Source organism: Micromys minutus (genome assembly GCF_963924665.1).
Source record: "Micromys minutus genome assembly, chromosome: 16".
NCBI lineage: Eukaryota > Metazoa > Chordata > Mammalia > Rodentia > Muridae > Micromys > Micromys minutus.
This window is the reverse complement of record NC_137985.1, coordinates 54947711-54961300: the sequence shown is the minus strand read 5'-3', so window position 1 is coordinate 54961300 and position 13590 is coordinate 54947711. Positions and strand designations below refer to the sequence as shown.

The following is a 13590-nucleotide window of genomic DNA, read 5'->3' as shown; positions in this document are numbered from 1 at the left end:
ATCTGCACATACACTTAAACACACACAAACAAACCTTTTTTAAAATATATAAAAAATAGGTAGGTACACACAAATTTACTGACAAGATGACCAAAAATAATAATACTTTTTATAAAAATGAAGAGAAATAAACATAAAACAAAAAAATGCTATTTTGTTTTACATCAAGCAAACTAGCAAAATCCAAAAATCTAATGACACCTAGATATACAGAAACAGAAATAAATATTGGTTGTAAAAATCCTATAAATAATTTATAAAGGGAAAAATACTTCTATCCCAGGACTCAACAATTTTACAACCAGGTCCATGACCTGGAAAAACTCTGGCATGTTGCTTTAAGACTGTTTTCCTAATGCTGTGACCCTTTAGTATAGTTCTTCATGTTGTGGCGACCCACAACCATAAAGTTATTTTCTTTGCTATTTCATCACTGTAATTTTTCTACTGTTATGAATTATAATGTGAATATCTGGCATGTGACCCCTGTGAAAGGGTCGTTTGACCTCCCAAAGGGGTTATAACCCACAGGTTGAAAGCCACTGCTTTAAAAGATAGAGGGATATTAATGAGGCATTGTTTACACCACACAGAAAATGAAGACCATGTAGATGGCTATCACCAGAAGAAATTCTAACTGGCAGTACTACCCAGCAATAAATCAATAAAGATGGGATAAAATAAAGAAAATTCAACGACTGTAAACCAGGACACAGAAGTATCAATGCCTACTTAAAATTATCAGTATTTAAAGAAAAGAAAGAGTAACAAATATGTAGATATGATACGTCTGTATTTTTTTTTAAATGTACCTCTGACTGTCCTGGAACTCACTGTTTATTTCAGGCTTGCCTCTTCTTTTTGAGTGCTGGCATTAAAGGCATGTGCTGGCTTTTTGTCTTGGCTGACATGGTTTGTCTTAATTACTGTTTTATTGCTATGACAAAGGCAAATTATAAAAGAAAGCATTTAATTGGTGTCTCATAACTTCAGAGTGTTAAAAACCATGATCCTCATGACAGGGAGCATGGCAAGCAGGCAGGTGTAGTATGGAATCGAAACTGAGAACTTACATCTACCTGATCTACAAATATAAGACAGAAAAAGAAAATGCTAATGGATGGCATGGACTTTTGAGGCCCAGTGACACATCTCTTCCAACAAGGCCACACCTTCTAATCCTTCCCAAGCATTTCTACCAACTGTGGATCAAGTCTTCAAATGTAAGAGTCTATGGAGGCCATTCTCACTCAAACCACCACATTTCTTTTTCAGGGTTACGTAGATAAACTCATTGAATTTTTACAAAACCTTATAAAATAGACATTGCTATTGTTCCGATTTGATAGGATAAGAGCACTGAGGATATAGTATAAATAACTATAAAACCACTAAATAGTAAAGTCAAGATCTAGAGTGAAGAGGCTGAAAAGATGGCTCAACAATTAAAAGTGCTTTTAACCTTTGTAGAGGACCTGAATTTGGTCGCTAGTACTCATTTTGTTGCTCAGAACTGTTTGTAACTCCAATTCCAGGGAAGTCAATACCCTTTTCTGGGCCTCTGCAGGTACAGGCATGCATATGGTGCACATACATGCTCATAGGCAAAGTACTCAGTTTCATTAAATACAATGTAAATTTTTTTTCAAAGATTCAAATCCAAAAAGCTTGGTCTAATACAGATTTTGACTTTCTTTACTAAAATTTCAAATCAACATTCAATGTCCTGGGTTTCATCATGGCATTTTTTAATACACATCACTATACTTTGTTCTCAGCGCTCAGAGTAGAGCCAGATGTGATGGTACAATCCTATAATCCAGCTTTGGGAGGTAGAGACAGTAAGATCAGGAGTTCAAGACCAACACAGGCTCCTATCAAGTTAGAGTTGAGCCTGACACTCTCACCCAGTCTGAAAACAGACCAAGCACCAGAACCATACTACATGCATAGTGTGGTTCTTAAACAGAGACAGAGGATAAAGAGGAGTGAAAATGGATGGGACAAAAAGATCTTCATATGAAGTATAAAATCCTATACTGCTCTTAGAATTCCATGTGGTAACTGTGATATACATAGTTCTTTTATATTAAATATGTATCTGAAGCAAAAATGAAAAATGTCAACACTTCATTAGCCATGTGGGTGTGTACTACATATTTTCGTAATTGTGTTTATTTTTAAAACTTTTCAAGAAGAAAAATGTCTCTTCTACAAACAACAGTTACAGTCGTGCCTATAATCATAGCTATCTAGAAGAGGAGTCCAGAAGCTAGAAAGGTCAAGGGACACACTGTTTCTAAAAACCAGTAAGAGAGCTGGAGCAGTAGCTCATTAGGATAAGCACCATGCCTAGTATTCAGGCATGAGGACCAGAGTTTGCATCCCAGCATCCACATAAGAGTGGGTGATGTTTCCCCAGTGTTGGGTAGGTGGCAGAGAAAAGCTCTCTCAGGAACGCACAGTCTAGTCAATTGGCAGACTCTGGGTTTACTGAGAGACCCCCCCCCCCCCCCGCCGCCGGCAAATAGTGACTGAGAAAGGCATCTGATGCTGACTTCTATCCTATACAAGCACATGCAATACAAATTAATCAAGTTGAAGTTAACCACAGAAATAAAAACAAATTTCTGATCTCTCCATATTACAGACTTAACTTATAAACACACTCCAATATGAAATCTAATGCTCCAAAAATATATTTTAAAAATAGTGTCTAGAACCCAAAACACAGTTTCCCACTAGGAAAATTACAAAAGGCTATGACAATGGGGGTGGGAGTGAAGGGGTGGGGATGGGAATCCTACCAAGTATTAGCAATGAGACAGGAAAAGCAGGGGACACATGTACTGTTAGCCCCAAAAGCAAACAACACTTCTCAGGCAGGGTTGAAGGGCAGAAGTCATGTTTTATTCACCTTTGTATCCTCAGTAACTAGCAAAATATTGGTATCTCTGAAACATCCCAATGCTGTTGCCTAACAACTCATGAGGTAATGAGGAAAAGACGAAGCTCATTATCAGTAGGTGGCACTGTCAACATGGAGCAGTTTAGTACTGCAATCAAAAAGATCCCAGAAGTTAATGTGCACAGATGCAAAACATCCACAGACATCCAAAGAAGTCAGGGTTGGCACTGACAATCCACCCCAACAGCCACTTGTTTCTGCTACTATGAATGCACCTACACACCATTCTGCTAACCCTAACCTTAGAGATCAATAGTGCTTTAGATTTCCAATATTTTCTCTTAACCCTTTAATGTCACTTTGTGATTATAAGACTAATTTAAGTAAAATTTAAGTAAATTCAGTAATTTAACTGAATGTGGCCACATATACCTATAATCCCAGCACTTAAGTGGTTGAGGCAGGAAACTCTAGGCCATTATAAGCATCATGGTCCTGTCTCCAAAACAAAAAAGAAAAAGAAGAAGAAGGAAAGAAAAAGAAAGAAAGAAAGCAAGAAAGAAGAAAAGAAAAAGAGAAAGAGCCTTCTACTATTACAGTAACCCCATATGTAAATGAATAGTATCTCAAATATGAGGCTTCACACTGTTCTTTGAGAATACAAAGTGATATGGATAAAATACAGTAATTAAGTCTAGTTGTACTCTCTTCACCCCACCCCACTAATTCTAATGAATAAACTCTAACTAGGGATGAGGGGAGCAGATAAGAAAGGAAGAAAACTTGATTCACTTCTTCTTAGAATCTCCTCCTTCTACCTCTCGCAGGAAAGGATGGAATCCTAAAAAGATAAGTCCCTGACATGGGAAAAAATAGAAATAGCAAGTTCGTATCCTCTGGAATCACTTATATTTACAGCTTACAATTATGAGGTACTAGTATAAACAAGAACGAAAGATCTGTAATGTAACAATCAGCTCTGTGTTTAGTGATGGGTATGAAAAACTAGGCTTCCCATAAGCAGAAGGCTTAAGAGTCTACAAACAACTAAAGGCAATGTAGTTTGTATCATGCAATAAGAAAATACTGTTTTCTTCTTTGTTAAAATGTTTACTGTTTTCTGAATAAATTAATATGTACTCTGTCCCTTCCCTCATATAATCTCCCAATTACACTAAACATTATTCAAGTTGCCAAAATGGGATAAAAGTTCCAGGAACCTCAGAATCAATAACTACTGAAGCTGGTGGTAATTCCAGTAGAAGAGATCAAAGCAGTACCAGCTTTCTGGCTCTCTTGTGTGGATAGAAAAGTTGTACTCCTTCACCAAACTTCAAAAATGTAAACTGTGCACTTAAGCTTGAAATGCAATCCAAAATTTGTTCATTTTTATCCCTAATATTAGGTGTCAAGATCAATTAACCTCCCTCACAAGCACATTCTTTCAAAATTCCAAAGCAAAGTAGGTCTGTGTTTAATCACTGGGGGGGGGGGGGGGATTATGTAACACATATAGAATGATGATGATAACTATATGCTATTCTAGACTCTTGCTGGGAGCTGCAGTTCAAAGGGAGTTTGTAAAAATAAAAAGCTGCCTCAAACAATTATTAGGTCTCACCCAAACAAAACAAAGTCCCATAAAAGAAATCAAATACATTTTTATTTTAAGTTCAATTAGGGCTCAGATCAGAAATTCTATTCACTTTTTTCAGAAGCTGTGTCTCAGAACTACTGTAAACAAAAATTGATCAACTTGCCCAAGAATCCTTACTTATAATCTTGGGTTCCCCGAGACTCCTCTTTATAGTAATCTCAAATGCACCACAATAGCTTAGAGTAACCTGGGTTACTATGTTTACAGGTGTCTCCACCCCTCCCCCCAAGGAAAAAGAAGGTAGGATGGGGAGGCAGAAAACTGATTAGGGCTGTATATACACTAGAGAAAAGCTTGTAGTCGTGTAATATTGTTTATTTTATGTTTGGGTTACCCTTTTCATTCATATTTAATACACTTAAAAGAATAATGCATTCACAGAGTGACACAATTTCTGCCCTCCTGTGTCTCTGGCTGGCTGACACCCGCTTTCCCCTCAAATAAATACAAGCCTGTCCTGTTTTGCAAACAAGAAATAACTGTCCTATAAGACAATTAAAAGCCCTCTCTATGGCTCTAAAGCCACCATACGTCTAAAGGAAAAGCACACTGGAGCAGCAACAGCCAAATTTCCCTTTATGTCCTGCCATTTAAATTAAGCACCAAAATGAAGAGATATTGCTGCGACCCAATTCTAGGTCACAAGCTTTTTTTGCCCCTTCTTTCCCCCCTCTCGCCTTTCCCCTCTAGAAAAATAAAGTTCAAAAGGAGTGGTGATGAACAAAAATTGTGCTCGCGTGTGCGCGCGCGCGCGCGCAAACACACACACACACACACACAGAGGGAGAGAGGGAGAGAGGGAGAGAGGGAGAGAGAGGGAGGGAGGGAGAGAGAGAGAGAGAGAGAGAGAGAGAGAGAGAGAGAGAGAGAGAGAGAGAGAGAGAGAGAGAGCTAGAGAGAGAGAGAGAGAGAGCTAGAGAGAGAGAGAGAGAGAGAGAGAGAGAGAGAGAGCTAGAGAGAGAGAGAGAGAGAGAGACAGAGACAGAGACAGACACAGAGAGAGAGAGAGAGAGAGAGAGAGAGAGAGAGCTAGAGAGAGAGAGACAGAGACAGAGAGAGAGAGAGAGCTAGAGAAAGAGAGAGAGAGAGCGAGCGAGCGAGAGAGAGAGAGAGAGAGAGAGAGAGAGAGAGAGAGCGAGCGAGAGAGAGAGAGAGAGAGAGAGAGAGAGAGAGAGAGAGAGAGAAAGCTAGAGAGAGCTGATCACTTGGACGCTGGCCAGGCTCACGTGGAACCTGAGCCCCAGCAGGGCCCGGCATCTGGACTGAGCAGCCGCGGGAAAGCAGCCCCCGCCGCGGGTTTGAAACCCAAAGCAGGTGGGATTCCGGAAAGCAACCTTACGTAACGGGCTTGTCAAAATCCCAGCCTCAGGACCTTCCCACCGTCCGCCACCACCACCACCCACACCACCCCCCCCCCCGCTCCATCACCCCAACAACGACAGCTCCAGGCCAGCACCGAAAGGCCAGTCTGGAATGACCCCCGCTCCAGCCCCGCGCGCATTCCCACACGGAGGCGCGCGAACGCCATCGGCAGCATCTCGCCATCCTCCGGGACGAACGGAGCCCTTCCTAGCAGCTGCCCGTGCCTAGCGGCCCTCCGAGTCCTATCGCTCGGCTCGGCGTCCCCCTGCCAGTCACCTCCTCAGGGCCGTGACAGCTCGCTTTGCCACCGATGCCCACGACGCCGCCCCCGCCACTCACCTCCCCGCTGGCCCCCGCGCGAGCACCGGGAAGAACCCGAGATGCGGGGTCCAATCCACTCACGCGCGGCGGGCGGGACACGAGGGGGCTGAATGCCGCGGCGCTTGCAGCCACCTTAGCTCATCTCCCGGCCCGGCGCTCCGCCCTGCCGTCTCAGTCAGACGGGACTCCCCCTCCCCGCGCGGTCGCCACAGCCTCCGCCTCCTTCCTCAGCACCAGCCGCCAAACCAGCCGCGGCCGGCGCCATCTTGGGAGTGACGGTAAAGACTTGGGGGCGGGGACTATGGCCACAAAAACCAATCACAGTCCGAGCCTGACCCGGGGGCAGGAGAGGGCCGAGCTAAGGAGGTGGGTCGTTGGGGAGGGAACTAATAAGGGCCCCCCCCCGCAAGTGGGCGGGCCGGGGGCGGGGCAGGGCCGAGCTGGCTGGTGACGCCGGGTTGGGGAAACGCGTCGTGGTTCCCCTTCAGGTTGGGAGAATCCGAGCCTCTGGCGAGTATTATGAACAAGGTGCACTGACTGTACCTTCCTCTTTCACAAGGATCCAGCTATGGAGAACAGACCTGTTTCTTTCTCCCTCCCCGGCACTGCCTGTAGTTCTAGCCTTGCCAGAGCCTGGTGCTGCGGTCTGAGCTGAGATCCGCCCACCAAAGTCACTAGGATTCTGCAGGAAACCCCCTGAGCGGTTAGCAACCACCAGTAGCTTTCAGTCCCAAGACAGAAGGTCAGGGAAAAGGGGGAATTCAGAGGGGGTCTCTGAAAAGCAGGTTGATAAAACAGCTATTGTTGACTGAAGGGGTGTCCATTACATTGATTAATTGGATATGGCCTACTTAAACTAGACTACAGATCCACAGTTAATGGCTATTGGCAAGATGCCTTTGAAAAATGCGGATAATAAAGGTTGATTACCTCTACAGGGTTACTCATAAATGTAATGTGTATGCCTAAAAAGTATTAAATAATGTTAGCTGGCATTCCTCGGACAAATGAAGAAAGAAATAGGACCTTAAAAAAAGATCCCTCAAGGTTCAAGATAATCAATGCAAAACAGGCTTCATCTTTTTTACTAACTGGAGACTACAGTTTTATTTATACCTCCATTCCGTCTATTGTACTCATTCATCCGGACAACACTGTTGGAAAACCCAGCAGAGGGGACACAAAAATAGTCAGGGAACCAGAAAAGGTATTCTTTCAGGGAGTTGAGGTCTAGTAGGAGAAGCACAACAACAACAAAACAAAAATATATTTCACGCTTGGAGAAGAAACATAAAAGTTACAGGAAGAATTCTGGGTAGCAGATAATATGGTGGTTTTGAAAGCAGAATGGTCAAGGCCGTGCCTATCTGAAGTGCAGGAAGAAGCCAGTAATGGGAAAAAGGCCCTGGAGAATTGAATAAAGCAAAAAGATCGTGCAGAGAACCTGCAGTAGGGAGGAGCTTGGCTTTTAGAACTTAGAGGAATCTGTGTTGATGGGAAATGTATTTTGCCTGGAGAAGCCTTACATTAGATTGGAGAGGGAGTTGAGAGCTCAGTTCTACAGGGCTTAGAAATATGTAGAAACAAGACTTGCCTTTATTCTAACTGCAGCCTGAAGCCACTGAATGGTAAGTAGGGAACAAAGGAGTTGGGAACGGTGAGTGGTGCTTGAAGTATGACATCTATATTTACATTCTAGACAACATATGGACCAAAGAACCTGATTAAGAGGTTTTCTTTTTTTGTAAATCTAAGTTTGAGCCTCTTCAACACTGAGTTCACCAAATATAGTTCAGGTTGTTTAAGAATGTGTGGTATCACATAATATTGTATAGATAAAATATACTAATTTCACTGAAAATTATTAAATGATACTAGTTTTCATCCCCAACCCCCATACAGGGTTTCTCTGCATAGCCCTGACTGTCCTGGAACTTGCACTGTAGAACAGACTGGCCTCAAACTCAGAGATCACACCTTCCTCTGCCTCCCTAGTTCTGAGGGGATTACAGTTATACACCACCATGCCTGGCTTGATGCCATTTATTTTTAAGCATTTTATATAGCATTTTGTTATAATGTATAGTTGCCTGTACAAATCAGTATTATTGATGTGTTTTTTATCCTTTTTTATTGATTTCAGGTAGTATTCCAAGTTAGTCACAGTCAGTCATTTTTGACTATAATACCAACATGTAATGTTTGATGCTATAATTCCAAATGTATTTTAATAAGTATTTCCCTTTCTTCTTATTATTTTATGCCCATCACATGCGTGCAATACCTGAGGACATCAAACAAAAACTGAAGTCTTTAGACCTGGATGGATTCTCCCTTCTGCCAATGTCATTCATGATGTTTTAACCCCAATGTGAGAGCATGGCTATCTGCCTATCAGTGGTTGCTAGAGAGAGTCTATATCATGAAGGGGTACAAGTAAGATTCTGGGGTGATATGTGTGTTTACTATCTTGATTGCACAATGTCACAGGTATATGAATATGTCAAAGTTACTAAGTTGAGCACTCTAAATATGTGTCTCCTTTAGACCTTAATAGCACTACTTAAATACTTTTACTTTTCCCCTCTGACAAGGCCACTCTGTAGCTCAGGCTGATGTCAGACCCATTACAGTTCTCCTGCCTTCCACCTTCCGAGCGATATGATAACAGGCTTGTGCCACCACACCTACTTTATACAGTGATGGAACCCAGGAATTGGTGCATGCTAGGCAAACACTTAAGCAACTCTCTGTTTAAACAAACATCCAAATAAATGTTTTAAAGGTTCTCTTGAGAACTCCTGTTCTTTTTTCACTGGCCATAGACTTAGCCACTAATTGGTTTGATTGTTATGAAGCATACCCAGTCAGCCCCCCTTTAAAGGTTATGTTAGTATATTATATCATCAACAGTATAAAGCACTCTGAGTTGAGATATTGATATATTCATCTACATTATAGAGTTGTAGTTAAACTATAAAACTTTGGGCTGGAGAGATGGCTTAGTGGTTAAGAGCACTAATTGGTCTACCAGAGGTCCTGAGTTCAATTCCCAGCAACCATATGGTAGCTCACAACTATCTGTAATACATATATAAAATGTGTGTGTGTGTGTGTGTGTGTGTGTGTGTGTGTGTGTGTGTAGTTTCAGGAGTTGCTTTTTAATGTGAGAGTCTTTAAAAGTTTCTAAAGTGAGGATTGAGAGAGAATTCAGTTGTTAAAGTGCTTATCACAAAAGAATAAGGACCTAAGTTCATCACCCCTCAGAATCCATGTCAAAAAATCTGGGCATGGTGGCTGTGCTAGATAGTTTTGGCCAACTTGACACATCTAGAGTCATCTGAGAAGAGGGAATCTTCATTGAGAAAATACCTACATCAGATTGGCCTGCAAGGCATATTCTTAATAAGTGATGATATGTGAGGGCCCCAACCCACCCTCTTTGTCGCTACTTCTAGGCAGGTAGTCTTAGGTCTAATAAGAAAGCAAGCTGAGTGAAGCATGGAGAGGAAGCTGATAGGCAGCACTCCTCTGTGATTCTGCTTCAGTTCCTGCCTCCAGGTTCCTTCCATCAATCAATAATTAAGAAAATGTTTTACAGGCTGGCCCACAGCCCAATCTTGTGGAGGCATTTTTCTCAGTTAAGGTTCCCTCCTTTGAGATAGCTAGACTTTGTGTCAAGTGTGCCAACACACCTAGATTTTCTTTTGGGAGTACTGCAGATCACTCAGGTTCTAATACTTTACCAAGTAAGCAATCTCCCTAGCCCCGTAACTTCTGTCTCTTGAAAAGAGAATAATATCAAAAGGTAGCAGAGGTTCAGGTGTGACTGAAGAGTATTTGCCTATTATACAGGAAGTCCTGTGCTTGCTCTCAAATGCTTTTTAAAGTGATATTTTTATTGTATTTTATATGTGTAAGTGCTTTGTCTGCATGTGTGTCTGTGCACCCCGCGCATGTCTGCTGCACACAGAGGCCAGAAGAGAGTGTTGAATTTCCTGGACTTGGATTTACAGATGGTTGTGAGCCGCTCTGTGGGTGCTGGGAATCAAACCCATTTCCTATGGAAGAACAACAAGTGCTTTTAACCACTGAGCACTCTTCTCAAGTACTTTGATATTACAAATAATTTTTTCTGCTGCTGTAGGCAAACATTAATGGCAGAAACCCAATAAGAAACACTTGACTGTGTATTTAAAAAGTATCTTCAAGTACTGTGAGCCCTTAGCAGTCATATCTCAAGATCTGGCAACATTCCAGGCATATGTCACTGCAGTCACAGCTAAAGAAACCTAAGGCCCAAATGTGTCTTAGACAAGAGGTTATAACAGTGTGGACATGAACCAGATATACAAATATGGCTTATAAATTTCACTCCCATGCCATTTCTGAGATGATGTCACCCCTTTACACCTGGAACTCTCTCTATCTGACTGTTTCTAAGAAGCTATTTTAAAACACTGTAGTTCAAATGATGCATGAAGGAAAACGATGAAAGCAGGAACCATTTATAGTGCTGGGAGGACAAGCTGTTTTATAGCCTAGTCCTGTCCACCTGTTAAATTTGGTACTTTAATTACTCAACCAGACATTTCAATGTTTTTTTTTTAAATGAAAACCTGTAGCCTTAAAGTAGTCCTTGATATCTGTGCCACGGGGCTTCCTCATGGGTGTGAAAGCCTTCCAGCAACCACTTATGAGCTTTCTCAAGTGCTTTGGATAACTTCCAAAGAAGAACCCACATTTGCCAAATTGTATTCATTGTGAAACAGTGTTAGAGTGACATTGTCATGCACTTAACCTACAAGCTGAAATGTATTAGTCACGTGATTTTATCAGCAATTTATTTCTTTAAATAGACCAATCTAGTGTAATTCTTTTTGAAATACAGTATATCTTACAATTTAAAAATATGGCAGTAAGAAATGTTATAATAGCAATGATCAATTCTAGGACTGGAGAGATGGCTTAGGCAAATAATGGCACCTGCCAACAAGCTTCGTGATCTGAGTTAGATCCCCAGAACCCACATGGTAAAAGGAAAGAACCAGCGCCTTCAAAAGTTGTACACACACACAACACACACACACACACACACACACACACACACAAAATGTAATACAAATTAAAAAGAAATAATCAATTCTAAATCTGATAATTGAGAGAAATAACCAGAAACAGGAGGATCCTGTTGCAGTCTGTGGTCCCTGCCCTTGGGTGGCCGTCTGAGGCACCATCTTTGACTCAGCACTTTCTCATAGATTTGAAAATTATCACTTCTCAACATTCTCCTCAAATGAGTGATTCACCTCTTTCAACAGTGCCTCATAAATGCAGCTTTTACTTTTGGTATTATCTTCTAAATAGAGTTATCTTTATGTATTGTGTCTGTTTAACATCTCATCTGTGCCTCCTGACTCTGATGGTAAGACAGATTCTTTATAACTTTTAACATCTTTACCTCCGCCAGAAATTATGTTCCAAGTATCATGCAAAACACAGAAGGAACATAGCGGTCCATAAACAGGAACACCCAAGAGGCAAGAGGCATGCTCCCAGACAAGGAATTTTAATAAAAGTCAGACTAGAACAAGTTTCACACTAAGCAGCTCACTGCCTTGGAAGCTCAAGGGATTAAATACTCATTGAGAAGTCTAAAGGTATGGGGGAAAGATGACGTCTGAACCAAATCTGACATATCTTACTTAGATTCTCTATAAAGTGGAGGACATCATGGAGCCTGGAGATGAGTGTGGGTCAGAGTAGAAAGGGCATTTATTTTCTTTGAATTTTTAACAAACAGGAGACCTGAAAGAGATGCTCATAAATGACTCCAGCACTTGGGCTGTCCCTGGGCGTGGCTAGAGGTTTAACTCATCTGAAAGATGGACATCTGTGCTGACTTGCAGGAAATATGAGTCAACTTCTCATGTGCTCAGCATGGAGGAACAGCCTGGAGATGTGGAAAACACCAGGTTGAACAAATCATACACCAACATGCTTTCTTTTTATTGACTGGCCCAAACACACATCCTGCAAAAAGGACAAGAGGGACACCCTGTTATTGTCAAGGCTTAAGGAAAACTGCCAGAAAAGGGAAACACCTGTGGATGAAAAAATGAGCCTGGGAAGGGGAGCAGCTCCTGTTTTCTGTATAGTTTCTTAGACTGGGAGACAGATCTGAAATCCATATTTCTTCCTACATATTAATGAACTGTCCCTTGCTAATTCAGTCAAAAATGCATTTAAAAGTCAACATATTCTCTCTCTCTCCCTCTCCTCTCTCCCTCTCCCTCTCCTCCATCTCCTCCCCGCCCCCTCTGTTTTTATCAACACAGGGCTTTCTCTGGCTGTCCTGGAACTCCAGTCTGGCCTCAAACTCACAGAGAGAAAATCAAATTTTTCAAAGGAACTCATTATGGTTGTTCCAAACCTGTAAGTCCTATATTCTGTAATTATTGGCCAGGCATGGTGGCACACACACATTTAATATCACCCAGCACTAGAGAGTCTGGGCCAGGAAGATTTTTGTGAGTTCAAGGTCAGCATGGTCTATATAGTGAAATCCAAGATGACAGGGATATATTGAGAGAGACTCTGCCTCAGAAAAAAAGACTGTTCTGGGCTGTAAATACATAGCTCAGCAGTTGAGAGTACCTATTGATCTTGCAGAGAATCTGGGATTAGTTCCCAGCATCCACATAGTGGAATACAACCATCCTTTACTCCAGTTCCAGGGGATCTGATACCCTCTTCTGAGCTCCGGACCTCCATGGGTACCAGGAATGTGTATGGTACATATATATACATATAGATGTACATGCAAGTAAAATACTCAGATAATCAGTCTAAAATGTTATTTGTGTGTAGGAAGGTGCACAGGTGCTAAGGTGGGCCACACTCAGACATCAGTGCACACCTCTGTGCAATATGTCCTTTTCTGGAACTCCAGGGCTCAAACAACCATTACCAGGCTTATGTGGCAAGCACTTCTGCACAAGGAGCCTTTCACTGGTATCTCTGTAATGTTGATATTGATTTCTATGCTGACAGACAGGAAATAAATGGCACCTTTGTATTGGTTGAGAAGCCAGCAAGAAGTTTAAGTCTTGGGGTACTACAGTATTGGAATTTATGCTTCTTTATCTTTTATTTACCTATAGACAGAATCCCATGTCTGGCCTCAAACTCACTATGTAAACTGAGCATGACCTTGAACTTCTGACCCTCTTGCCTCTACCTTCCATCCAATATGATTACAGGAATGTACCACCATAATTTTTTAATGAAATACAACATATCATATCAAGGGATTGTTTATATGTGTATAAATGTAAACACA

General features: G+C 41.7%; 1 protein-coding gene across 2 annotated transcripts in view; it reads right to left on the bottom strand.

Moving 5' to 3' along the window:
• Nucleotides 1-6434, bottom strand: part of DENND4A (DENN domain containing 4A) — a 115921-nt gene extending 109487 nt beyond the window's left edge. For both annotated transcript variants that reach the window (XM_080930743.1, XM_080930744.1), the window contains exon 1: nt 6267-6434. The gene's annotated coding sequence lies outside the window, so the exon portion shown is untranslated. The remainder of the gene's footprint in view (nt 1-6266) is intronic.
• Between the last annotated feature and the right edge of the window lie 7156 nt (nt 6435-13590).